The 24,822-nt window shown below is 52.8% G+C and overlaps 1 protein-coding gene across 2 annotated transcripts in view; it reads left to right on the top strand.

The window, feature by feature from the left end:
* Positions 1 to 24,822, top strand: part of BRINP1 (BMP/retinoic acid inducible neural specific 1) — a 167,199-nt gene that overhangs the window by 20,676 nt on the left and 121,701 nt on the right. Inside the window, exon 2 of one of the 2 annotated variants that reach the window (XM_072842552.1) lies at positions 10,809 to 10,953. The exons of the other annotated variant lie outside the window; for it this stretch is intronic. The gene's annotated coding sequence lies outside the window, so the exon portion shown is untranslated. The remainder of the gene's footprint in view (positions 1 to 10,808; positions 10,954 to 24,822) is intronic. 2 annotated transcript variants of the gene reach the window in all.

The following is a 24,822-nucleotide window of genomic DNA, read 5'->3' as shown; positions in this document are numbered from 1 at the left end:
GGAGAGAGTCAGGAGAGCTTCTGGGTTGGTGACTATGTGGAGGTGCTGGGAGAGTGGTGCACCTGGGGTGTGTGTGGGGGGGGGAGGGTTTGGAGGCTCCCTGCCCTTCCTGCACGCCCGCCCTATGCCTCTCTTCCATCCAGCTGATTCTAAGTTGCAGAATCAGCAACTTTATACCCATGGACTTTATAATACACCCATGGACTAATGAGTAAGTGAGGTTCCTGAGTTCTGGAAGCCATTCTAGCAAATTCAGTTGAATCCAAGAAGGGGCCAGTGGGGATGTCCGAACTACCGCTAGTTGGTCAGATGTACAGGTAGCAACCTGGGTTTGGGATTGGCGTCCTGAACTGGAGCAAGTTGTTGGAACATCCAGCCTGTAGCTGGTCAGTTAGAAGCACAGGTAACAACCTGGACTTGGGACCAGCCTCTGAAATGAAATGGAGGAGGAGCAGCCTTACAGGACTCAACCGTAAGCCTGTTGGGGGTAGCGTCAGACTTGAGTTGAATTGGGGCACCTGGGTGGCTCTGGAGGCTGAGCTCTGCACTCTGATTTCAGCTCAGGTCATGATCTCAGGATTATGAGATCGAGCCCCTTGTCAGGCTCCATGATGGGTGTGGAGCCTGCTTAGGATTCTCTCTTTCCCTCTGTCTCTGCCCCAACTCCCATCTCAAAAATAAATAAATAAATAAATTAATAAATTAATTAATTAATTAAAAAGAATTGAGTTGGATTATAGGACACCCAGCTAGTATCTGGAGAATTGTGTGCTGTTGCTGTGGGAACTCCAACCCCCACCTGCCCTTCACATTGACATTCGTCCCAGAAAACCCACAGACCCAATAACAAGGCTGGCTAGAGCGTGAGCCCCACAGCGGGAGCCAGAGCCTGGTCAGTGTGCCCGAGTCTGCGCTTAATCTCCTCACTATCTAGAATGGCATTTTAGGAATATCTGGTTAGTTCTGGGAAAGACGGAGAGGCTGAGCAAGGAAGAAATTGTGGTTACTCCTGAGGGCAAGAATATTCCTTAGAACTCTAGAAAAGAGGGATCCCTGGGTGGCGCAGCGGTTTGGCGCCTGCCTTTGGCCCAGGGCGCCATCCTGGAGACCCGGGATCGAATCCCACGTCGGGCTCCCGGTGCATGGAGCCTGCTTCTCCCTCTGCCTGTGTCTCTGCACCTCTCTCTCTCTCTCTGTGACTATCATAAATAAATAAAAATTAAAAAAAAAAAAGAACTCTAGAAAAGAGGTCATCGGTGATAGAATGCTAAGCATATTTTTCAGCCTTTTCGGGGACACATCTTGAGTAAGGAAGAGAGTCTACGTGGGCAACTTCCTGGTGCCCCGAGGGGAGAAGATGGGAATTTGGGAGGAAATTGGGCCCCTCTGGCCTCCGTTAATGTCCTTCACGTGGACTCTAGTGGGTTCTTAGGAGATACCTAAGGTAACATCGTGGAGGCTGCCTTCCGTGGCGACCCACCAGAGATAGAACCCCAAAGTGAAACAACACATAAACTTTATTTTCTGTAATTTCATGTTTTATAGCATTAAAAAAAAAAAAAAAAGTCCTTGAAGGAAGAGCCATTGAAGCAAGAACTCCATGGTCTGAAATGTCTCTGAGATGTTTAGCCTCTTTCTCCGTTTGTGAAGGCCGATGCCCGCACACGTCCATTCCACCTCCTTCTGTTGCGGTAGCCTCTGCACGTCGAGCTTTCCTTTCATGGCTGTGCCTTTCGATGCCATTCTCCTTTGTCCAAGTCTTGTAAATTGATGGCTCTCAAATGCTGGTCTAAAATTTGATGTCTAGATGTGAAGGGCAATCTTTTATTTTAAGATTATGTCCTCTCTGTTTTATGTTTCCGGTTAAAAAGTACTTTCCCTTACAAAATGCTGGTCATGGTAATTCCAATTTCTGTATCGCTCAATGCCCTTTCCAAGAACAAGAACACTTCATGTGGGTCAAAAAAATTGGTTTTAAAAAATTGATGTGGCCATGTAGTCTGAAGGGCCGATGTTGACGCTATTCCCCACACAGAACAGTCTCTTTCTCAGTCCACGTTTGACCTCACAACTCAGCGATCCTGTCTTTGTGCATGTCGTCATCCTCTGTAACATCTTGCTCGGGTCCGGCCCGTAGTAGGTCATCACTAAATGGGTAATAAGTTTAGTGAACCTCTAGGTAATTAAAAATGAATCGAGGGCATTTTCTGTGTGCAGGGCTGCGGGATGTAGTGAAGGAGCACAAGAGTTTAAATGAATTTCAGTAGAGAACACAGCCTACAGCCCCGGCTTCCGCGCTGAGGAAGCTCAGCACTTAGGGGCTGAAGGGTGTGCCTGGGCGGCTGTGAGCCCGGCTCCTCCACAGCAGGCAGCTTACTTAGGTGTTTTCCCATCTCCCCATCTGTGAAGTGGGTATAAGATTAGCTCCTAGAGTCCCCTGGATCACAGGAGTTTATCAAGGTAGACTTTTCACCCAGGAAGGGGCCCATGGATGTTAACTGTCATCATTAAGGCTCACGGAGCAGAAATGAGGGAGTAGGGAGCCCAGGTGGACTTGGGTCAGGAGACCAAGGTGCAGGTTCCTGCTGCGCCACTTGCTGGTGAACTTTAAGGAGTCCCTTAACGTCCTTGTATAAAACCAGATTCAGAACTGAGCAGCCGTCCCCGAGACTTTAGCAAAAGCTGCTGTTCCTAAGATGTAGAAGTTGAAAAAGCCTCCCCGAGGCTGCGTAGGGCGTCGCTGTGAAGCAGGCAGGGAGGTGGATGGCTGGAAAGGTGAAGTATAGCCGACGGAAAGGATTTGGTTTCCTCTTTCTGGAAAGTCCTTTGGATCATTAGTAAGACGGTTCTTTTCCTTTAGGGCGGGAGGCATTGGAACTATTGCAACTGGTGGGACGTTGGCGTTGCTTTTCCTAGAGATGCCCAGAAAGCGAATTCTCTCCCCCGAGAGTCACCCCCGTGATGAAGGCCTCCTTGTCATAAGGGAGTTGATGGAAAGACAGAGCTGACGTCCAAGATGGAATTCACGGGACTCAAGTTGGGACGGTGTGGTTCAGGGTCTGGAACTGTTCTTAGGTACAGTAACGTGGCTCCATTGGGCAGGGCGTCCGCGCGAACCAGCTGAGTCAGGTGCGTGTGTGCGTGTGTGCGTGTGCACACGCGGTGTGGATGCTCCGTGACACAGGTGGTGGGTTCCTCAGCCCGGCTGGGTTTCGCTCGCTGCGGGAGATCAGGTTGGCTTCTAGAAATAACTGCATCCGGCACATTGCATGGATTCTTGCTGATTTTCAGAAGTTTGTCAACAAGGCCCTTTGTTTATTTTCGTGCAGAGAAGAAATAAATGCTGGAATGTTAAGGTGATGGGAGGAGGCCGGTCGGGTGGGGTGGAGAGGAGGACCTGAGGCCCCGTGTCTGTGTTCTGGGGGGCTCAGTAAGCCACAGCAGAGGTGAGGTTAAACCAGGGGTGAGCAGAGGAGGCTGAAGGGAGAAGCTGACCCAGTGCCCCTCTTAGCAAAACAGAGGCCTTTGCACAACGGGACCTTGGGTGGCTCCGGCTTTTGAGGTTGGAGGTTGAATGCCGGAAACCAGGAGGGGGAGGTGGGTTCAGAAACTCAGCACTGGGCATCAGGTTAGCCTTTTTTTTTTTTCTTTTTTTTTTTAATAATAAATTTATTTTTTATTGGTGTTCAATTTACCAACATACAGAATAACCCCCAGTGCTCATCCCGTCAAGTCCCCCCCTCAAGTGCCCGTCACCCATTCACCCCCACCCCCCACCCTCCTCCCCTTCCACCACCCCCAGTTCGTTTCCCAGAGTTAGGAGTCTTCATGTTCTGTCTCCCTTTCTGATATTTCCCACCCATTTCTTCTCCCTTCCCCTCTATTCCCTTTTACTATTATTTATATTCCCCACATGAATGGTAAGCCTTTTAACCAGAGCATTGGGAAGGAAAAGCAGCCGACTGATGCGCTGCTCTGTTCACTGGACGGGCAGGCCTGGGAAGGTGCTTCTTTGTGTTTAGAGGCCCTGGTTAAAATGAAAAAAATGGGTATATTCGTGCTCTGGAGGAGTGTAGTCAGGGGGTAAGCGTGTTAAGCACCTACTGTGTGCTAAGTTCTGATGATTTAAAAGTGAACAGACCATACGGCCTTTACGTTTCATTCAGGATAAAGATTAATAACATTAAGCAAGTAGAGTATGGAGAGTGCTAGGAGATATATATATATATATATATTCCAAATAATAGTTTTTTAAAAATATTTTATTTATTTATTCATAGATACAGAGAGAGGCAGAGACAGAGGCAGAGGGAGAAGTAGGCTCCATGCAGGGAGCCCATGTGGGACTCGATCCCGGGTCTCCAGGATCACACCCCAGGCTGCAGGCGGCGCCAACCCGCTGCACCACGGGGGCTGCCCCAAATAATAGTTTATATTTGTTGAGCTCCCACTCTGTGCAAGGCATAGTGAAATTTGTAGGCAGTGTCTCAAAAACTTCTCCCTGCCCCCCTCTGAGTTAGGGAAGACGCTTATCATCCACATTTTAGCTATGGGAGAGCGGACGCAGGGATGCTGCCTAAGCTGTGCGAGGAGAGAAGCGAACAGCAGGCGGCTCCTGGGGAACCGCACCCCCACCCCCGTGTTGACTTGTCCGCCTGACCTGTCCCCACGTGCCCCGGCCCTGCCGCTCGGCAGGGAAGACCCACTGCTGCTGCTGCTGAGGGCAGGTGCGCTGCGCCAGAGGCAGGGCAGCCCCAGGTGGGCGCCGCGGGCCTGGGAAGGGTCCAGGAAGGGTCCGGCAGGGGCGCACGTCCAGGAAGAGCATTTCTAGTGGTGGGGACGGCGAGGCAACCTCGTGGGGGTCTGAACCTCGCGGACTGCCTCCGGCGGAAGGCCCGGGGCGGCGGGGAGCGCGGGCGCCGGGGATGGACATGCGGCCAGGCCGCAGCCTCTCAGGTCTCAGTGCCTGCTGGATCCCTGGCTTCTCGGGACCCAGGGAGGAGCGAGGACCGCGGACCCGGTCGGGAAGCCCCTGCAGAGATGGAGATGAGGAACAACCAGGAGCGTGTGTTAGATGGAGAAGGATGGGCTTCGTCGGCCTCCGGCCCGGGGCGTGACCCCGGGGTCCCGGGATCGAGTCCCGCGTCGGGATCCCCACATGGAGCCTGCTTCTCCCTCTGCCTGTGTCTCTGCCTCTCTCTCTGGGTCTCTCATGAATAAATAAGTAAAATTGAAAAAAAAAAAAAGAAAGAAAGATGGGCTTGCAGGTTTTAAGGGGCAGGGCTGGCTTTCAACCCGGGAGCCGTGCAGGAGGAGGAAAGGCCTGGGAAGAGCCACAGCCGCGCAGGTCCATGTAAATGCAGCCGGTGTGGGAAACGCTCGCAGGCGGGCAGGCTGCGCGGTCCCGGCAGGGAGCGCAGCAGTTGTTAAGTTCAGGGCTGTTGTCGTGAAGAACGCGACCGTGTAGCCAGCTTTGTCCTACTGATGTGTTTTTAATCGGATGTTCTTCTAGAATTCACCCTTGGCTGACTCCATATCTCGTTCCCCGGGGGCGGCGCGGCCATCTCTGTGCACCTGCGCTCTGGACGGCTGCGGGGCCCTCTCCCGTCGCACCTGGTGCCTCTCGACCGGGTCACAGCGCCACAGCCCACACGTAGGTCGTGCCAGTGGCCTGGGGACGCTCGGTGGGAGCCCGCGCCCTACGGCTCCTGGGGAGCATTCAGTGCGCACGGCCTTGCTCCCAGCACCCTGCCCGCTGCTGCGGGGCCCTGATTGGTCTGATCCAGGCGACAGCCTCGGGTGTTCTGCTAATTTTTCCTGTACAGATAGGTAAACTGAGGCAAGGAGAAATCAAGCGGCTGGCCAAGGTCACAGAGTTAGTGGAGCACCCAGGATTTGAGCGGAAGAAGTCTCCTTCCAGAACCTTGGGCGGAGGCTGCTTGCCCATCTCTGGGTGCAGATTTTCCAGCCCGGGCCGAGGGCGGTGTGGGCGGTGCCCTCGGAGGAGCCGCGGCCTGGGAATCGGGACGGAGGCCATCTCGGGCCCCGGCAGGCGCCCTGGGGTTAAATTTGTTCACAGACCACGGGGGTCGTGTGTCACAGAGGGGAGCCTGTGGGTCTCCCGCGTGGACGTGTCTCGGGGGCTGAGGATGGGAACTCTGGGTCCAGCTGCAGGCCGCGTGCAGACGCCGCAGAGCCCCCGTGTGTGGACACGCAGGTGGACGCGTAGGCAAGGGAGACGGTGTCGCCCGGGTCAGTGGGGGAGCTGCAGCTGGGGGTGCAGAGTGAGACCCATCTGGCCGGGACCCCCGCTTCTTACAGGAGACCTGGTGCAGGCCCTTGGCCTTGGCGTTGTCTGTGTTGCTCTGTCCCTGAAACAAAGGCATCGGCTTAGATCAATAGTCCTGAAATGCGGCCTTTCAGGTACCCGCTTGCCTCACAAGTTCTCTTCTTCCATCTAGGCCACTTCCTGGCTTTCCTTAAATTACTGGGCTTCCTACAGAAATGCGTACGGTTATATAGGGACTCTCAGAGCACAGCCAGAAAATCCTTCTCAGAAAGCCTTATTTGCACTAAATAATGCAATGAAAGCGAAAACAGTGCAGGGCACCTGCGTGGCTCAGTTGGTAGAGGGTCTACCTTCAGCTCGGGTCCTGACCTCCTGGTCCTGGGATCGAGTCCTGCCTCGGGCTCCCTGCTCAGGGCGAGGCTGCTTCTCTCTCCCCCTCTCTCCCTCCCTCTGCCCCTCTTCCGCGGCTCAGTCTCTCTCTCTCTCTCTCTCAAATAAATCAATAAAATTTTTAAAAACAAAATACCCCCCCGCCCCCGGGTGCGAGGACCTCCTAGTTTCCGTCTGGCCTATACATTCTCACTGGATTCTTTCCTGCCAGCGTCTCTAATCTTTGGGGCTGCCCACTTTGTGTCAGAAGGCATATTGTGGGATGCTACAGAGACGCTAATACAAAGGAGCAGTAAAATGAGGCTTTCACCCCTTAACTTAATCAAGATCGGAGACAGTTGAAAGGGGAGCTTCCCCCCCCCCATTATATGAATTAAAGTGACTTTATGGAAAAAGTGACTTTATGGAAATCCGGGTACCCGCTTACAGCCGTGTCCCTCCCCCGGCCCATTGACAGCCCTGGCTTCCTGAAATGCTTGCCTGGAGGGTCTGTAGCATCTTCCCAGCCCTTGCATCTAATCCTAAGAATCTTGCAGGGGACCCTCCCAATACTTGGGAGCAGCAGACCCAACAGGATGACGGACGGAGGGCGGGAACCCCGGCTGAGGTACCCAAGAAGGAGGCAGAAAGGGACTGTGTGTGGTCCCTGCCTTGAAACATCTAGAAGGGAGGCGGCGCTGGCGCCTGTTGAGCACCCCATGCGCGTCCTCCCATGCGGACCTTTTAAGGACCTTTGAACTCGTGTCCTTAGGCCTTGATGCGTTGGCTTCCTCCGCTCCGGGCCCTCCCCCCGGGTTCTCACCTGCCTGTCTGTCTCGTCTCTGAGGACAGAAGGGAAAGGGCCGGGCTGGCCTTTAGCCCCCATGGGCGCTGGGGATTCCCGGCCCCAGGCTCGCTTCCCGCTGCACCTGCCCTTCAGGGAGGTCAGCAAGGGCTGGGGTTTCCTTGGCGCGACGGCAAGTGCCACGCAGCCGGTGTCAGTGGGTCTCGGAGCCTGTCCCTCTGGGCGAGCGGCCGCCCCCGACCTGGGTGTCCTTTCTGGGCCTGGCCTGGGAGCGGGGGCCTAGGGGACGGGGACGGGGGCTCCTGGCCCTACACCCCGGCCAGGGTGCGTGTCCCACCTCTCCGCCAGCCTCTCTTTGTTCCCTGGTAGATGGTTGATGCTAATGAGACCCTACTCGGGGATTTGAGCCCCTTGGGGGCCAATTAACTTCACTTTACTTCAGCTGCCAGGCACCTCAGAACTAAATCCAGATCAATTAGCTCTTCCCAGGTGCCGGTAGCCTCTCCTTCGCTCAGTTTTAACCATCCTTTGTTCCATTTTTATTTTTAATTGTCCTGATTTATATCTTATTTAACTTTGTAATATCACTTTAGCTGTGTCTGGGGGCAGGTGGGGCACGGATTCTAAATAAATAAACGAAACCCCCTTAGGGCCGCATCCGGAGCGGGAGGCTGGCTCCCAGGGCGTCTTCTGGGAGGAAACCCTGAAGGTGCTCCTGGGGGGGCCCCAAGCCGGGGAGCAGGGGGGCGCAGGGATGTCCGAGGGGGGCCAGGCTCGCCCCGCACCTGCTTTGCCACTAAAGTTGTCTTGCCCCACAGCCGTGCCCATTCCTTACCGTCTGGTTGCTTCCCCTGCGGCGGCAGCACTGGGGGCTCGGAACGTGGTCAGTAAGGCCCGTAAAACCGAAAATATGTACTCCCCGGACTTTTAAAGAAAAGTTTTCTGTTCCTGGTCTGGAGGAAAACAAGATGAGTGGGACCCACTGTCCCCCTGGGAAGAGAAGCTTGTTTTCTTTATGCCCCACCCCCTTCTTCCTTCCTCCCTAATTTCTTCTTCCTTCCCTCCTCCCTTCCTTTTCCTTCCTCCCTCACTCCCCTCGTGTCTGTCCTTCCTCTTTCCTCTCTCCTTCCCTCCTTCCCCTCCTTTCCCCCTCTTCCTTCTCCCTCCCTCCCCTCCTCTCTTCCTTCCTCTTTTCCTTCCTCCCTCCCTCCCTCCCTCCCTTCCTCCCTCCCTCCCTCCCTCCCTCCCTCCCTTCCTCCCTCCCTCCCTCCCTTCCTTCCTTCCTTCCTCCCTTCCTCCCTTCCTTCTTTTTCTTCCTTCCTCTTTTCCTTCCTTCCTTCCTTCCTTCCTTCCTCCCTTCCTCCCTTCCTCCCTTCCTTCCTCTTTTCCTTCCTTCCTTCCTTCCTCCCTTCCTTCCTCTTTTCCTTCCTTCCTTCCTTCCTTCCTTCCTTCCTTCCTTCCTTCCTCCCTCCCTCCCTCCCTTCCTTCCTTCCTTCCTTCCTTCCTTCCTTCCTTCCTCTTTTCCTTCCTTCCTTCCTTCCTTCCTTCCTTCCTTCCTTCCTTCCTCCCTCCCTCCCTCCCTCCCTTCCTTCCTTCCTTCCTCCCTTCCTCCCTTCCTTCCTTCCTCTTTTCCTTCCTTCCTTCCTTCCTTCCTTCCTTCCTTCCTTCCTTCCTTCCTCCCTTCCTTCCTTCCTCTTTTCCTTCCTTCCTTCCTTCCTTCCTTCCTTCCTTCCTTCCTTCCTTCCTTCCTTCCCTCCCTCCTTCCTCCTATTCTGAGCTGGAAGCATCCTTCTAGTCCACTCTTTCCCATTTCTGAAGTGGCCACTGAACTCCAGAAACTGGAAGCAACGGCAAAACCAAAGGGCCATGGCCAGGGAGCGGCCACGAGGGGACAGCGGCCCTGGTGGGTGTTGTTTTCCCGGATGGGGCTAGGAGCTCAGGGAGACGGAGGCCTGCAAGTACAGGGAAGGCATTTAGCCAGTCCCTGGCCCATCGTAAATGACCGAAGCTTAGCTGAGGTCCAGGACAAGCAGGTTCCACTGCAGAGACGAGACCAGACCAGAACCTGAACGCCAGCAACGAATCAGAGCCTCACGGTTGGCGTGATCGCCCCGGAGAGCTGCACCTGCGCCCCGACACTCTTCCCTTAGCAAGGCCACATGTCCTTGTCTCAAAAGTGGTAGAAATTGAGTCTCAGAAAGAGGAGTCACCTTGCCAAGGGCACATAGTAAGGGGCGGGGTGGATAGTCAGGATTGGAACCCAGGCCTCCTGGGTTCAAACACTTCCCACTGCGGGGTGCTATTTAGGAGCTGTGGGACGGCGGCATGTGTTCTAAAGGACAAAGAACAGTGACATCCCGTCCAAGCTACAGGATTTGAGAACAGGGTGATGCGGTAGGAAAGGCTCCTGGAGGAGACAAGGCTGAGGTGGGGGAAAAACAGAGAAAATGGGGACCCCTGGGTGGCTCAGGGGTGGAGCATCTGCCCTCAGCTCAGGGCGTGATCCCGGGGTCCTGGGATCGAGCCCCTCATCGAGCTCCCTGCTCCGCGGGGAGCCTGCTTCTCCCTCTCCCTCTGCGTGGGTGCTCTCAAATAAATAAATAAAATCTTAAAAAAAAAAAAAGAGAGAAAGAACACAAAGACAAGGTTAGGGAACCTCCTAGTTAAGGGAGAGGCTTAGGAGTTTAATTAAGATATTCGGACTTGATCCTTAAGTCCAAGGTCACAAACCCAGGGATGCTGGCCCCGGGATGTGGGATGTGTTGCCTTTGACCTTCACAGGTCAGGGGTGGGGGAGAGACCGTTTGCTGATGCTGGGAAATGAGGGGATGTCGTAGAAGGATCTGGCCTGAGAAGTCAGGTCACCGGGCTGACTGGGGACCCCACTCCCGTGAAAGTCATAATCCCTTATGCGTCGTCATAATCCCTTCTTAAACTCGCTCCCAGGCCTGGACTCTCGAGTTCCCATCCCCCGAAGCAGTGGTGATTCACACAAGTCCCTCAGGACTAATGTGATGAAATCAATAGGCGAGGCTGAGTATTTGCTCATCAGACATTTATTGAGCATCTATTTCCCTGCAAGGCTTTGGCAGGGGTGGGATGAGGGTGCTGGTCCGGGAGCAGGAACGTTCGCTTCAACACAGAGCCCTGGGGGTGGGGAGGTCGCACGCTCCTCCGTCCTCCCCCACGGTCCTCCGTCCTAGAGAAGCAGCTGCCCCCCCCCCTCCCCGCCAGACTCTTCCCCTGGTTCACTTTGTTATATTCATCCGAGAAGGGGAAGGGGGATCCATCCTCTGCTATTCTCATATTCTCCCTCCCTTTCTCTCTTCTCTCTCATCCTGTCAGGTGAACACATCCCATCTGGTCCCGAGTCTCTGCGAGGCACCCCCTGCATACAGAGTAGATGGTTCTGAGCCTCTGAGGGTGGCCGACAGGAGAGAGGAGAGAGGAGAGCCGCCCAGGAAGAGCCAGGCTGGCAGCGGCGACCTCAGTGAGCTGCCTTTTCAAATCAATACCACTGCTTTGTTTCCAGCCCTGCATTGACTGCAGCGCTCCCGCTCCCTGTGCTCCCCGCCCGCCCGCCCGCCCGCGCAGCCCCTGCACCGGCTCCCACCCTCCATCCCCTCCATGGTGCTCCCGGAGGCCTCCGGGTCCCCCTCGGTACCAGTGCTCCCTCCTGATAATGAGGAGCTCCATGTGGAAATTTGGCTTCCCTGGAAATGGTCCTGATGCCAACACAAAACCAAACCAAACCTTATGCCCCTTGCACCCCCCCACCCCCACCCCGGAAAAAAAATCAATGCTCCGAGGAACAGGAGAGGATGCTCGGAGTTGTAAAAATAGTCTGCGGGAGGAGGCCTCAAGACCTGGTCTTTGCTCTTGGCTTCTGCCATTAACTAGCTGTGGGACCCTGGGCGAGCCTCGGTTGCCTTTTCACGAAGCAAAGCCCTGGATTTGGTCTCTTTAAGGCTTATTGGACCCAACGGGGGTCAGAGTATCAGCAGGACATTTCTGATGGGTTTTCTTTTCAACTGACTCAAGATTCCTGAGGCCAGTAAGACACGTTGATGTGTAACTCAGTAGACTTCTACCCACGTGTTTCCCCTTAATGAGAGCTTACCCCCCCTTCCCCCCCACCCAGGGCTGCTAGGCTCAGGTGAGACCTGCACAACTTCCTGACCTCATGGAACCGTGTGGGGCTGAAGGGAGCCTTCCCTGTAGTCATCATTTACAAGGTGCACCCCAAACCCTGCAGTGTCAGGATCCTGAACTTCTTGGAGATAGAGGACCAGAGCAGAGGGCGCCGTTGGGTCACTCCCCACCTTGGGCGAGTGTTGCTCACCTCACACACAGCCAGCCGCAGGTGTGTGGATGTTGTGACCTCCTGCCCCATCGTCCCGGGTGTCCCATAAGCACCTGTCCAACGGGTGAAGGTCACCGACGTTCGGTCACAGTATATCACCGAATGGCTGAGTCAGAAGGGCCCTGGAGACCATTTGAAAGTCGCAACTGCGTCCTCCATGGACAGACTGAGGCCCGGGGGTAGGATGAGCCTTGACCCGGCTCACACGGTGGACCAGCCCCCGAGCGGGGCCTGCAGCCCGGGCCCCCTGACGCCCAAACCAGGGCCTTGTGCACTTGACCGACTCCCCTTGCGTTCAACGTTGTGTGACTTGGCTCGACCCATCTGGGGGTAACCATTTCCCGAGGCCCTTCTGGGTTTTGTGTAAATTATCTGAGCCTTTTAAGGGAGGCCCAGCTGGGGCCTTCTCTTTGCCTCTTGGGCTGGCTCTTTCTGTTGGTCTCCGTCGGGAGAACATTATAATTTTCTCCCGTCTCTCCGGCGGAGCGCGGCCACCCCATCACTCACTCTAACAGACCCTGCTGAGCACCCACAGTATATCTGGAAGCCATTTTCTGTTTGGAAGTCGGTGGCGGTCAGCCAACATCTCGGTAATATTTGCTTTCCTAAGGCTTAGACAAATCAAATCCATTCACTTTCTTAGACTCGGTCCCTCTTGCCTGGCATAATTTCCCCTCATCTAAGGCAAGCCCAAATTGAGCTGGGTCTATTTTCTCTCTTTCTGTCTCCCTCCCTCCCTCCCTCCCTCTCTTCCTCCCTCTCCTTTTCCCTCCCTCCTTCACCCTTAGTCTTCTGACCCCATTGCTTCTCCTCCTCCTTCTTCTCCTCCTCCTCCTCCCCCCTCCTTCCATCCTCCCTCTCTCTCTCTCTCTCTCTGTTTCTTCTTTATTCAACCACTATAGAGCCCTAGCTCAACACAATACTAAATCTGAAAGAAATCCAGGAAAACATACGCCAAACTTCCTGATTCCACAGATACAGAGACCGAGCTCCAGAGACGGTGTCTTGCCTCTGCTGTGGTGGCAGGAAAGGGGCTAGAACGGAGGCCTCCTGACTCCGCTGGTCCGGTGGCGGGGAAACCTCGTGGCACCTTCGAATTTACCCTCCATATGATGCGGGAGGTTGTTGGGGTCTGGAGCCAATGGCCAAGAAAGAATTCTGGAGACGTCTTTGGTGCAAAAAGATGGTTTTATTAAAGCTGAGGACAGGCCCCCCGAGGGCAGGAAGAGCTGCAGGGGGCCGTGAGGAGGGGCCCAATATATACCTGCAGGTTGGGAGGGGGTCACAGTGTGAGGCTCCGAGGAGTTTTGGAAGCAAGGTTTCCAGGGCCTCGACGGGCCTCGCTGTCGTTGGGAAAGGTCACTTATTACCATGTAATAAAACCTGAGTCGTGAGCCCCTTCCGGTGCTCACCGGCGGCCGCGCGCTGGGGGATGATCGCTGACCTAGAGCTTGGGGAGGGAGGTAGAGATGAAGGATGTCTCCAAAGGGATTTTTTACGCGTTAAATAGACTCACAGGGTCCTGGGGGTCGGGGTCGGGTGCTGTTAAGCTAAGGTTGCCTTTTGCCCTGAGCAGAGTATGAGCCTCCAGGTGGCGGAGGAAGGTCACTCTGCCTGTTTCGGGGCCTCCCAATGGGCTGTGAGCTGCAAGGATCCCCAAGTTTGCTCTTTGCCTCTGTCTCCCACCGCGTAAATGAGGCTGCTTCAGGCTTTCTCTCCGCTGACTGCCCTAGGGCTGGGCCAGATCTAGGAGACAGCCTGGACCGAGACCCCACTGGGATCATCTTGGCCTCCCCACCGCCCCGCGGGGAGTCCGTTTCCTGGCCTAGGAAGCGAGGACTCCAGGACTCAGTCTCCTCATCCTGCAGACCACACAGGCTGTTGTGGGGATGGGATGTCCTGGTGTGGCCCCAGGTTCTGGAGCCCCGTAGAGATGCTGCCTTGGCCTCCTCCCTCCTGCAAGAACTCTCAGTATTTCAAAGTCCTGTTGATCCTATAGTGAATATTGGGGCATCCCGGCAAAGGAAGCAGGTCTGGTATTTTGGGGCCAGAGATGTCCTTTAGGAATTCGGTCATTCATCCTCCCGCCTCCCTCACGCAGCCCCGGTCCCTGCGGGGAAGCGGCCACCTTCTCCAAGCGCATTTAAAGCCTCCCCGTCCCCGGAGCGCAGCAGCTAGAAATAGACCATACCCTGCCTTTAGATTCCCACAAAAATGGATCCTTTGGGTCAAAGGCTCCTTAATCTGCAAAACACAAGCTGTTTGCCTGACTTGAGGCCTCAGCAGACTTCCTAGGTTTGAAGGAGCTTTGGTATGGAAAACCGGTTTGTGTTTTGAAGATTAAGGGTCCTTTCATCCAAAAGATGCAGGTTTTCTTTTTTTTCTTTTTTTTTTTTCTTTCCTCAAGCTCCCAATGAAACACCTTGTTCCTTTCTGGCTTAAAACCTGGGAGCCTCCTTTCTTATGCAGAGATGGATTAGGTTACTCTGCACTTGCCCGGCCTATGAGGAGGAGAGAACCCTTGTGAGGACTTGGCGCCCCATCTTTCAGGACCAGCCCTCCTGCCCTGCTCCCCACCTGGGCTTATCACCCATATAACGCGGTGACGTCCTCTAGGACTGCTTTAAGCCCACAGATCATGGGATTTCACTCGCAGAATTTCTGATGAAGTCTGGAGGGGAAGGTGCATTTTAGGAGCAGAGACTGCTCAGGTCTCAGAAGTCCCCCCACTAGCTTGCAGGCAGCTGGCGTTTCCGGGGCGGTAATGGGGGCTGCGGCGGCAGGGGGGTGGGGCACGTCCCCAGCCCAGTGGCTGACCGGGCAGTGTGCTGGTGAGGAGCCTGGACGTGCCGGGATCAAGTACCAGGTGTCACTCTTACTATCCTTAATGTGACTTTCAACAAATGAAAGGTCACAAATGAAAGGTCAGCCTCCCTGACCCTCAGGATCCTTTTTTTTTTTAAGATTTTATATATTTATTTCAGAGACAGAGAGAGAGAGAGAGAGAAAGGAGCATGGGAGGGAAAGAAAAGAGAATCTCGAGCGGACTTCACACGGAGCAGGAGCCCGGGGCGGGGCTCGATCCCAGGACCCTGAGATCATGAGCCGAGCAGGAGCCGGACGCACACCCGACAGAGCCGCCCCGGCGCGCCGAGCCCCAGTGTCCTTCTGCAGGACATGGAAAGGTGGCGTCCCCGGCGTGTCGGCGGCCTGGGTGCCCGCACGCATCACAGCGCATTCCTGTGCGCTCTCCCGCCGTGGGCTGGGCTCTGCAGGCCGCACCGTCTCTCCTCCAGCAGTTTCCCTGAAACACAGTCACGTCCTTCGGGTGGGGACAGCAGAGGCACAGGCGGTGAAGCCGAGGTGCTCAGGGTCGTGCAGACAGAGGCTCGGGGCTGGTGCGCCACCCACTCTGGCTCGTGCTGGTGGCCGGAGGGGATTCCGAGGACGAGTCTAGGAACGGGGACAGACCCCACGTCCTCAGGAGAAAGCGCCCGGTTCTGGGGAGGGGAGGGGAAGGGGGCCCCGTCACCACACCCTCCCATCAGTGGGGTGCAGGTCAACTGCAGTAATGCTCGCTCGGAGAGTTCTTTTTTTTTAAAGATGTTATTTATTTATTCATGAGAGACCCAGAGAGAGGCAGAGACCCAGGCAGAGGGAGAAGCAGGGTCCCTGCGGGGAGCCCGATGCAGGACTCGACCCCAGGATCCCGGGGTCACGCCCTGGGCCGAAGGCAGTCGCTGGGCCCCTGAGCCCCCGGGCGCCCCAGTGTTTGTAAAGCTCTGGACACGGCTCCCCCCACCCACGAAGTGTCCATAAATTGTGTTCACGACAGTCGTAACGAGGCCAGGACTCCGAGCTGGTGGCTGGGGATGGAACCCAGCGCGCCCAAGCCCAGCAGCGCCCAGGGGAGGCCATGCCCGAGGCCTGGCGACGCCCTCTGGGACCAGCCAGCCGGGCTGCGGGAGCCCTTCAGGGCGAGGTGCGGTGCCTGGAGGCCTGCAGGGCGGCGGCCCGCGGACGGGGGGGGGGGGGGGGGGGGGAGCTCCCGGTGCAGGAGGCGACCGACACCCCGCAGGCCCCGCATCGCCATCCCGCCAGGGCGTGGGCCCCACGCAGAGTACTGACCTGGACCAGGTCAAGGTGCACGTGCGTGTTGCACGATCACTGTCCCCGGATGGGGCCCCGCGAACGGCCAGGGTCGGAAACCACACTCCCCCCGATGAAGGTCAGGAACGAAACGAGGCGAAAGCCCCCTGGCTGCAAGGCCGTGGCCAAGCCCTGCGCTGCTGAGCCCTCCTGGCCTGTTTCTCCCCGTGAGGTGGGCGGAGTAATCGCCCCGTCCTCAGACGCCCGTTGTGAGCACGAAGTGAACCGTGTGTCTTGCTCGCCTAACCCGGCCTAACCCGCTGACTCGGACCCGTGCCACCGAGAGGTTGGGGGCCACCCCGGGCGGCAGGCAGGGCCCAAGGGAGGCCAGTGAGACGCGACGCCCACGGGCTCCAAGGCCACCGCGTGTTTAAAATCCGTGGTGGCCCAGCCCTACTTTGGCCATCGGCCGCGTGTCCCCGGACTTCCCCCTTGGGGTCCGTGACTGTCACGGGCCAGCGGGGCCTGGTCATACCCAAAACGGTCCCTGGGCTCCTCATTTACAAGGCGCCCCGGGGAGGCGTGAAGCCGACGCGGGAACTGGCGGAGCCACACGAGCCTCCGTCCCCTTGGATCCACCAGGCACCTTCCAGCTCGGCGTTAGTGACCTGATGGCGACATCAAAGGTCAGAGCTTTTGAGGAGTAAATGTTGGAGTTTAGGTTCAGATGGAAACTTCAGTGTTTTATTTATTTGCTCGACTGAATATTAAGAATAGATGAGCCACAGGGAGGGAGTCAGAGCCATTAACTCAGCAGAGCACTGTTTATTTATTGAACAATTATATTTTGAGCATCCGCCTAACGCCAGTTCCCATCCTTGGCTTTCCTTTCTAACCCTGGAATCTTCCGTAGGCCGCTGTAGGGCCAACAACCTTTTCTTACTTGAATGTCTCTGCCTCCCCGAGGGCACCCAGTTTAGTGATTTGCACAAGTAGGTGGGTTTGCATGACTGCACGCCCTCTGCTCCCACTGGTCCTATTATCCGAAAAGCCTTGTCCTCCACCCTTCGGCTGGACCGCCGCCGCCGGACCCTCAGAGCCCCCGTAAGGTCTCAGCACCCATGAAGCCTTCTGTTTGAATCATTTTTCATTCATCAGAGGCCTGATTGAACTCCATCCATCGTTTTGCAATTTGAGGGATCGCAGATTAGTCTCTACCACCGGCTCGATGGCTCCCTAACGCCGTGGACATTTCCTTATTCTCCTTTGATCCCCCCGTGGCTGGTACAGAGTCTGGCATCCTATCGGAGAGCCAGAACCCCATGCTGTTCTTTCAATCAGTACTAATTTCTTTTCTCTCTCCTATTTTTCTTTTTTTCTTTCCCTTTAATTCTATATCTGTCCCCTGAGTTTATAAATATCCTCATCCTATGAAGGAAAAACAAAGTCCTCCATTGACTGTTCACTTCCCTCTGTGGTGGAGAGAGAAGGAGCCTTGGCTAATGATTTTTTGATCTTTCTTTCTTTGCCAAGTACTCTATGCTCTGTGCCTCTGAATTCATGTCCCATTCATGTCCCACCTTAATCTCTTTCAATGAACACTCAGTTCCCATCGAAGCACCGGAAGCTGTCACCACCTCTATATTCTTAATCCCAGTGGGCCTTTTGAGTCCTTATCGCATTGGACCGCTCACTCTGTAGCTTTTTGAAATTGGAGACCCTTTTCTTTCTTTTTTTTTTTTTTTAGGATTTTTTATTTATTTATTCATGAGACACACAGAGAGAGAGGCAGAGACACAGGCAGAGGGAGGAGCAGGCTCCCTACAGGGAGCCCGATGTGAGACTCCATCCCAAGGAGACCCTTTTCTTACACATGTCCGCTCATTTAGCTTTGTTGACAATGTTCTCCCATGATTGTCGTTCTCCTCCTCTTACAAAACCCTCTCATTCTACCTCATGGGGTTCTTTCTTCATTCTGCCTAAATATGATCATTGCACTGCGTTTCCCACCACTCTCACAGGCGTTCCTAGGACTTCTCACCCGCTTCCGGAGCTCTAAGCACTCCTAGTTCGTACTGATTTACGATATTCTACTCCTAGCCCGGCCCCTCTGTTGATTTGGACTCGAGGACTCTAGAGCCCACTGAAAATTTTGACTCGAGTGTTCGATGGACACCTCAAACTCAACAGGTTCAAGGGGGAACTTGTCCCATTAATGGACGTTCGATTCTCATGGTCGTTTGTTATCACACGTGACATTGCCATCAGTCTCATCATCAGAGAAAAGTTAGGAGTCACCACAAACATCTTTCTTCCTCACTCCCCGCACCCCCAACCCAGCCAGACAGTCGCCAACTCTTGCTAATTTTGCCCCTCCATTGTTTTTAGGCTTTCTGTCAGTCAAATATGAAATAGCTTTTTCAGACCACATCTAGCCTGGGCTACTCTGATGGCCTCCGTAATTTTACCCGTGTCCCTTCTGAAATGCACTTATTGCCCCTACATTTGGGGTAATCCATCTAAAATGAAACTCTAACATAGAACCCCTCCATTCAAAAGCCTTCAGTGGTTCCCCGTGGTCCCATAGGTCTAATCCCACATCTTGATTTGTTGGGTTCATTCATTGAATGAATGCTGATTTAGTGCCTACCCTACGATTGGATCCAGATCCCGGGTATACACTGGGGAAAGGGGGAGGAATCTATGTCTTTAAGAAACGACCAGTCATGAGTAAAGCTGTGGTTATAAAGCGTGTGACCCCATTTAGCTCCTTTGCTTCTTTTGATGCCACTCCCTCCTTCCAAATTCCCACTGCAGTAGCTTTGAAATGTTTTAGATCTTATATTCACACCACACGCCTTCATTCCTTTCACGTGTTTCTCTCCTGGCCTGAAATATCGAGCCCACATTTGTCACCTCACAGTGCTTCTTCGTCTCCTGCGGCCTCACCTGGATGTCATCTCCAGGGAGCATTCCTTGGACACCCTCCCTGGGGGCTCCATGCTCCACAGAACGCTGGGTAGGCCCCGTCTTTGCCCTGTTGCATTATATTCAATACCTGTTTCTTTGTCCATCTCCTACTCCGGACTAGGAGAGCTAATTAAAATAGTAGGGACACTCAACAAATATTTATTGAATTTTACCAAACTGGCCCAGAAAAGACATTCTAAAAATGTTCATTTCGCTTTCCCTTTTGAAAGATCTCCTGTGGAGACTGCTGATAATTTTGAGAGAATGCTTAAAAGGCAGTTTCCCTGCATTTAGATCTTCGGATTCCTAAATGTGGCTCCAAGTGAGATATTTATGAAGGAAGGGTACTATACATACTTATATTGTTAATTACAAACAAAAAATAGTCTTTCGGATCCTTTCGAAAGTCTCACAAATAATTAGTCCACATATTTCAGCTTTCTTTCAGATTGCCATGGCCTTCCCTAGATTTACCATTTCTAGAAGTTTCACACTTCAATTTAACTTATCAGCCATTATCTTCATTAACATCTTCACAGTTAATTTGTGGTTGTTCATGATTGTCAAAACAAGGAAACTACAACTCGAGGATGGTGTAGTTTCTTACTTTGGTGTGTTCAAGCACTGAGTCATAGAACTTAGTTTAATTTGGCTTGGGTTGAAGTTTAATTCTGTCATTTAAAAAAATGTGACATTGGAAAAATAACCAGTTCTTTTTTTTTTAAGATTTTATTTATTTATTCATGAAAGACACAGAGAGAGGCAGAGACAGGCAGAGGGAGAAGTAGGCTCCCTGGGGGGAGCCCAATGTGGGACTCGATCCCAAGACCCCAGGGTCATGCCCTGAGCTGAAGGCAGACGCTCAATCCATGAGCCCCCCCAGGTGCTCTAACCAGTTCTTTTCAAAGAGTCTCAGTTTTATCATCTACAAAGGAAAACTAATGCTGTCTATTTTGTAGGATTGTTAAATGAGTGGAATGTGATGGGGCACAAGAAAGAGTCTGGCATTGTATCGAGCATAGAGTAGGGGCACGGTGGTCTTTAACCCACCTTACCAATTCACTTAAAATGCACCGTGAAGCATGAATAGCCTATTGCAAAATTCTTGCTGGGCATCGCAAGAAGAGGGAATAGCGTGAGAAGTGGTAGTGAGGAATGAAAGTTTGTAGTGTGTTGGGTCATTGCAGTTGGGGAGAGAATCTAGAGTACTGGATAGATTGAGGGTGGGATGTGAAAAAGGAGAAGCAGGAAACGGTGAGTGTATAAAAGATACAGCTCATAAGCATTGGTAAATGCAAGACTGAGGTAAGGCGATCAATAGGGAACTATTGAGCTGCTTAATGAGGGGAATGTCATGGTCCTATCTGCATTTGGAAACATCCTTCTGGCACCCACAGCAGTGCTTAGGTTGGAGGTGGCAGAGATACATGAAGCAGGAAGACCAGCCGGAAGATGATTGCTATAGTCCAAGAGACAGAGGGCCATGTTTTGAATGACAGATATCAAGAGGAAATGGGCGTCACAAAGACATGTTCCTAAGGTCAGGTGTTCAAGGGAGAAAGAGAAGATGACGATGTGCAGGGTCACCCCGAAGCTCACAGAGAAGACAGGAGAAGGACAGAGTTGTCCACAAAATGGATGAATATGAAAACAAATAAGCAGGCTGTGGAGATGGTGGTGCTGGCGGTGGGTGTGGTTGAAGTGGATGGGGGTGGAGTTTTGGAGAAGTCTCGGCCTCTCACAGGAACGATTTGGGAGATTGTGTGGTTCAGGTGAATCGGGATTAAGATGAGAAGGGAAGTTTGAGAGAGTGATGATGGCTGTAGTCTGGGGTACTCCGAGTTCAAGACACCTACAGAATTTCCTAGAGAAGTTGATGACGCGGTTGAAAATAATAATATAAAATATGCAAGTTATAATGAAGACTTGTTCCAGTGGTTTCTAGATTCTTTTATAAGTGTACACATACCAGGTACGATTGTTGACTAACTCCTTCCCGATGAACGTATGTATGTAAATTACTTCTCTTCGTTAGTTAAATCGCGATTCTCCACTGCCTGGTGTCTGCTTAAGACAGGGCTCAATATTAATAATAGTAAATATAAATGCATAGTTCGACTGGTCCTTTTGATCATCTTGAGTTATTTTGGCCAATTCCAGACAAATCTGATTAGATCCTCGTTTTGGTTTGGCGGTGTAATATGGCTGGTCTTCCACCATTTTCTTGTTCACATTGGCTTGAATTATTGTTACGGTAAATCCATAATTTCTTTTTAAGCCACTTGACCGTTTTGTGAGAGCTGGTCGAGTTAAATCTAATAATGTAATTTTATTTTACTTTATTTTATTTTGAAGATTTTGTTGATGAGAGAGAGAGAGAGAGAGAGCACATGAACAGGGTAAGGGGCAAGAGAAGCAGACTCCTCGCTGAGCAGGGAGCCTCCTGTGGGGCTCGATCCTGACACTCTGGGATCATCACCTGAGCCAAAGGTAGACGCCCGACAGACTGACCCCCACGCCCGCCCTGGAGCCCCAAATCTGATAATGTAATCTTATACTCCACATCACTAGACACAGATAAATGCCAAGGCATCACAATGCGCTGCAAGTGGCAGAAAGATGAAGCCCAGCCTCTCGGGGCTCTCAGGCTCCTGCCCTTCACTGCAGTGCCATTGATGACTTGTGACTGTCTCATATTTGAGCTGAATATTGAAAAAAGGTAATAAACACACACCCCCGAAGTTCTAGTACTCTTTCTAGCTTGGCACGCCTTTGATTAGTAAATTCTAATTGGACTTCCATTGGACTTTCTCATGGAGCTGGGCACTAAGTGAAGTGTTTTAATGCATGAAATCTTTCCTTTGATCAAACAGGGTTCATAGAGTAAAACTGGAAAAACAAACAGACAAACAAAACTTGATTCTTTTCTTCCACTGTTTAAACTTACCCTTGGATCAGGTCTTCCCTGATATTTGGGTGAAAGTCAAGGCAAGTTATGTTCACCTCTTCTTTTCTTTTCTTTTCTTTTCTTTTCTTTTCTTTTCTTTTCTTTTCTTTCTTTTCTTTCTTTTTTTCTTAGGATTTTATTTATTTATTCATGAGACACAGAGAGGCAGAGACATAGGCAGAGGGAGAAGCAGGCTCCCTGTAGGGAGCCCGATGTGGGACTTGATCCCGGGACCCCAGGGTCACACCCTGAGCCAAAGGCAGACTCTCAACCTCTGAGCCACCCAGGTGCCCCACCTCTTTCCATCATATACAGTTTCGGTCCAGTATTTAACATGTCTAGGTCAGTATATCACAACAAATAAATTAAATTTTACTTAAGGTGGAGACATCACTCCTCCCCCAGACTCTCTTGTCTTTCCATGGCTCATGGTTTTGCTGTGGCTCCTCCATCTTGCTAAACTTGCTCAAGTCTTCTTCGGATGCAGGGTTTGGTCAAGAATGGACAGATATGGAGAGGGCAAGTCTTCCTCGCCTGGTACTTTTTTTGAAGACTTAGCATCAGTGCTCCGAGGGCTTGGCAGATTTAATGCTAATGTTTTTAACATATAACATTTTGGGGAATATCTGGAGCTTCCTTTCTCCTCTGGGATCCCTTACTTGTGACTCCTTTGATGAAGGAAAATGCATCTCTTTGCAGCTGCTCACTGGCCAGCAGGAGACCCTTGGTAAATGGCAGTGCCATTCTAGTTTCCTTTTGCTGGGATCCCCTCTCTCTCCAGATGGGATCTGGGGCAACCTCTCCTGGCTTTCTTTTGCATGTGGCTCACCTCTGATCCCTGGGGAACACATTCCTTTTTTGAGTGAGCTAAGCTGTCACTTCTCAAATTGCAGCCCCTACTGTGCCACCAGGTTTCAGCCCATCCCTCTTTAGGTTTCCCTCTTTAGAATTCTTTTTTAAGATTTCTCTGGTGTGACTCAGACACCAGTGAGCCAGATCCCCTCCAAGCTCCTGGGAGCCTTGACCGTGTTCTCTGAGTGATCTTGCTGAAGCCTGAGGTGCGGGGCTCCCACCTGACTGTCCCCCTGTTTGGGGTGGGCAGGTGCATTCTCAGCATGCAGCCGCTTCTCACTTAGGCTCTGCTCCTGATGCCAGCATCTGACTCTTGTTGCTGTCATGTGGGCTAAGCCCTATAGAGTGGGGCATATACCTCCCTGTAGAACACAGCATCTTTCATTTGGGCTTTGGCGAAACTGAGATCAAAATAGTGGCATTTAACATCCCATTTAGGGGCACCTGGGTGACTCAACAGTTGAGCGTCTGCCTTCGGCTCGGGGCGTGACCCTGGGGTCCTGGGATCGAGTCCCACATCAGGCTCCCTGCAGGCAGCCTGCTTCTCCTCTGCCTGTGTCTCTGCCTCTCTCTGTGTCTCTCATGAATAAATAAATAAAATCTTTAAGAAAAATAAAATAAAATCCCATTTAGGGCTTCAGGGTGGCTCAGTCGGTTAAGCGTCTGTCTTCAGTCATGGTCCTGGGATCGAGCCCCACGCGGGGCTCCCTGTTCAGCAGGGAGTCTGCTTCTCCCTCTCCCTCTGCCTCTCCCCTCACTTGTGCTTTCTCTCTTGCTCACTCTTTCTCAAATGAATAAATAAAATCTTAAAAAAATAAAAACAAAAACATAAAATCTCCTTTAGCCCTTACCTGATCCCTAAGGGAGATACTGATCCTCCTTGATATTGCCTACATTTTACAGATGGGGACACTGAGGCATGGTGGTGGGGGGGATTATTCCGTGTTCATGGTCACCCAGCTTTGTAGATGGTTCTCTGCTGAGAAGTCTATCGCGGAGATCCAGGTGTAGAAGTTGAGGCTTGGATGAGGTTTCCAGCTTGCCCCAGGCTTAGGAGGCAGGCGCCCCAAGGAGGGGGCTGGTGGGGTGCTCCTGTGCACCCTCTGGCCCAGCAACCCAAGCAGAGGGCTCCAGACCCTGGTGACCCTGCTGCTAGAAGACCCTCTGTCTCTGTCCTGCATATGCTCCTCAGATGTAAATAATTTACAACGGCAACGGTTAGAGAGTGTGCTCTTGTGGGATGAACCCGATTCCCTTAATAACACTGCAGGCTTATATATAGCACGGTTCAGCAAGGGCCCACGTGCTCTCCAGGCCACAGCCCCCCGTCAGCAGCTCCACGGCCACCAGGGCACCGCAGCCGCGGGCCTGTGACTCACGCAAGGTCACCGGAGGTCAAGGGCAGCGCTTGGAATAGAAGCAGCTTCTCTTTCACAGGCTCTAAATGCCGGTGGCAGGAAGTTCCCTTTATGAATGCTGGGGAACAGCGGTCCCCAGATGCGTGGCGGTAGGTGTGCAGGGCTTCTCTAGCATAGAGGACGGGGGTGTGGCCTTGAGCTTGGCAGTTTTCATTTATAATGCATTCATCGTCTCTTTGTTTATTGCTTTTGGCAGAGGAGGCAAGTGCACGGTGGCTCAACCCAACGGTTGCAGGACAGAGTGAATTGGATTCTCTGAATGTTGATAAAAATGTGGGGGTTGACGAGTGACCTTCCCCGGGCAGTGTCACGGAGCAGAAAAGGCTCCTCATTCTAGCTCCGCGCTGCCCAGTGAAAGTACGACACCACCCGTGTGTCTAATTTTATTTATTTTTTTAAAAAAAGACTTTATTTATTTGAGAGAGAGAGAGAGAGAGAGAGAGAGAGCATGAGCGGCGGGGCGGGGCAGGGGGAGAGGGAGAAGCAGGCGGCCTGCTGAGCAGGGAGCCCGACAGGGGGCTCGACCCAGGACCCCGACAGCACGAGCTGAGCCGAAGGCAGACGCTCAACCGACTGGGCCACCCGGGGACCCCCACGTGTGTAATTTTAAAGTTTGAGCAGCTACGTTCAAACGATTTGGAAGAAACAGGTGAAATTTTAGTGCCACGTCTTATTTAGCCCAGTACAGCCCAAACAGTAATATTTCAACATGTCACCGAT

Source organism: Canis lupus, chromosome 10, assembly GCF_048164855.1.
Source record: "Canis lupus baileyi chromosome 10, mCanLup2.hap1, whole genome shotgun sequence".
Lineage (NCBI taxonomy): Eukaryota > Metazoa > Chordata > Mammalia > Carnivora > Canidae > Canis > Canis lupus.
Note: the sequence above shows the minus strand (reverse complement) of the source record. Positions and strands in the feature narration are given on the sequence as shown.